Source organism: Heteronotia binoei, unplaced genomic scaffold (assembly GCF_032191835.1).
Source record: "Heteronotia binoei isolate CCM8104 ecotype False Entrance Well unplaced genomic scaffold, APGP_CSIRO_Hbin_v1 ptg000972l, whole genome shotgun sequence".
Lineage (NCBI taxonomy): Eukaryota > Metazoa > Chordata > Lepidosauria > Squamata > Gekkonidae > Heteronotia > Heteronotia binoei.
In genome coordinates this window covers 71,892-74,370 of record NW_026800141.1, presented here as the reverse complement: position 1 = coordinate 74,370, position 2,479 = coordinate 71,892, and positions in this window count along the sequence as shown.

Sequence of the window (2,479 nt, the reverse complement as noted above, 5' to 3'; positions counted from 1 at the left end):
TATGAGGTGAGTTCCCCTTATGTCTGATTGTGAATCTGGTTGTGCAACTGTGACTCAGCATATGTTAGGTGTATCATGTGGCTCCTAGACAGAAGTTATTGGCCCCCTCCCATTCTACCTACCTTGGGACTTCAGGCTCATAAAAAAATCTCTGAAAAATGTCTCTCAATTACTTCCTCTTCTACTTTAGCCATACCACTGCAACATGAGAGACAATCATATGGGAGCCTTTATTCTGTTACAAACATAGTGAATCAGAATAATGGGGAAATAAGAGACGAAAACATGAAATCCCTCACAAAAAAAACAGCAAAGAGAAGCCTTAGAGGCATGGATAAAGGGCAAATTTATAAAAGGACCAGAAATAGAATGAGAAGAATTAATTTGAAGATGGAAAGGATCACACATGCTCTTGGCACCCCCTCAAATGATTTTTATAGCTTCATGGGCTAACCATCCCAGTGACAATAACTTTTTAATAGAGAGTTTATATATTTTATTTATTTCATTTATACCCCACATTTCTCCTCAGTGGGGGACCAAAAGCAGTTGACATCATTCTCCTCTCCTCCATGTTATCTTTTGTGAGGTACCATTCCCTGAAAGGCAAACAAAGGCATAGAAAGGAAAGGTCTCTACAGGAAGCAAAGAACAAGAGTTTCCTTACAATAAAAGGCTTCAGTCCAGGAAAATCTGAATGGATGAAATCCTGTGAATAAGAATCCTAAACACAAAGCTACAGCCTTCAAATGGATTTAGAAAGATGCAGGGCTTTTTTTGAGCAGGAACGCACACGAACGCAGTTCCGGCTGGCTTGGTGTCAGGGGTTGTGGCCTAATATGCAAATGAGATCCTCCTGGGCAAAACAATGGTGATGTCAGGGAGTGTGGTCTAATATGCAAATGAGTTCTTGCTGGGCTTTTTCTACAAAAAAAGCCCTGGAAAGATGTAACTGTCTGCTCAGGACTGCATTGTTAGGAATCAGAGTGCCAGCTTTGGGACTATCCTGAATTAAAGAAGGCTTCCAGTGTGATCAGAAAACTGGCTTTATTGATAGACAGAAAAGTAGCAATACACAGCAGTGTCAGAACTGGTTAATCTGTGAGGTGACCAGTCTTATATACCTTATCTTGGGTCATTAAGCAGCTCACCAAAACTACAGGGTAAAAGCCCGCATTTAGCAATCCAAATTGGTCCCCACCAACACCTCTCTCACACCAGACAGTGAGCAGCCGAGCTGTCTCTACAAAGAGATAGTGTAGCCTTGAAAGGCTTCACTCCCTTTAGTTGGGCATAAATGAATACTTATGACTGTTGCAAAGTGAAAGGCAAAGCAGGCATGGCCTTCATACATTCAGTATACAGAAGCAGCAAAATGGCACAGAGAAGAAATACTAAAGGAAGGAAGAAATGCATTGTCAAAGCAAAACTGGGTTGGGAAAATGAAACATGCATAAACAGATTTCACACTTTCCATTTTTTTTATTGTTCCAGAATTTCACTCTGAACAGTGGTCCAGTTGTTTTCTATTTTGATTTAACAACAAGATTCTTTCAAATTAATTCCAGGGGTGGAGTACACAGAGTTTTTGCCATGGCTTTCATTTCATTTTCATGATTCTTCTACACACCCCACCCCAATATCAGAGATGCACCCATTAAACTATGGGTGTGTGGGGGGGAGGCCGAAAAATGCAAGGGGAAGGAACAACCTGGACATGATGGTAGACTGGATTGCTTTAATGTTTTTTTTTTTCTTGTGCAGCATCATTGGTGACCCCTAGCATTGGTAAAACACCATAGAAAACAGTATTTAAACAGTCACATAAACACATCTAGAATCCCTTTTTTATCATTTTCCTCCCCAGTGCATGTGAGCACACAGGGAACAGAAAGGTGAAAAAAAAGATGGAAGTGAATGGAAGGAACTCAGTATCGAAGCCAATTGGATATGCACAGTTCTTTGTCTAATAGTCAGAAGAAGAAGAAAAAACAGAATAATGGATGGATTTTATAATGTGTCAGCTCTGCTTCAGATAAAAGAAAGAAGAATGAAGAACTCCAAAACTGGGGGAAGGGCAATTACACACAAAATGAATTTTGTTAAATATGTAATTGATATCTGAGAAGCTAAGAAAGGAAGACCAGTCCTTGTAACTAGCACAGAACCCCCCCCCCCTTTTTTCTGGACCTCTTCTACCCCTTTGATCTCTCCTCAGGTTGCAGTCAATTTAGTCCAAAGTACTGTATTTTCCTTCTTGCAGAGGCCAGTGGTATGAGCATAAACATTGCCAGGGCTGAGCTACCAGAACAAATCAAAAGCTTCCAAGAACTCCAGAAACATCATAAGTAAATCAATCAATTGACATATACAATGCAATTTCGGTAAGCATATTTTTCTGGTCTGTCTGTAAACTTCAGTTTATTTTTAATTCAAAATGGCTGAAAATGACTAATCTTGCCTATGGGACTTCTTTCCC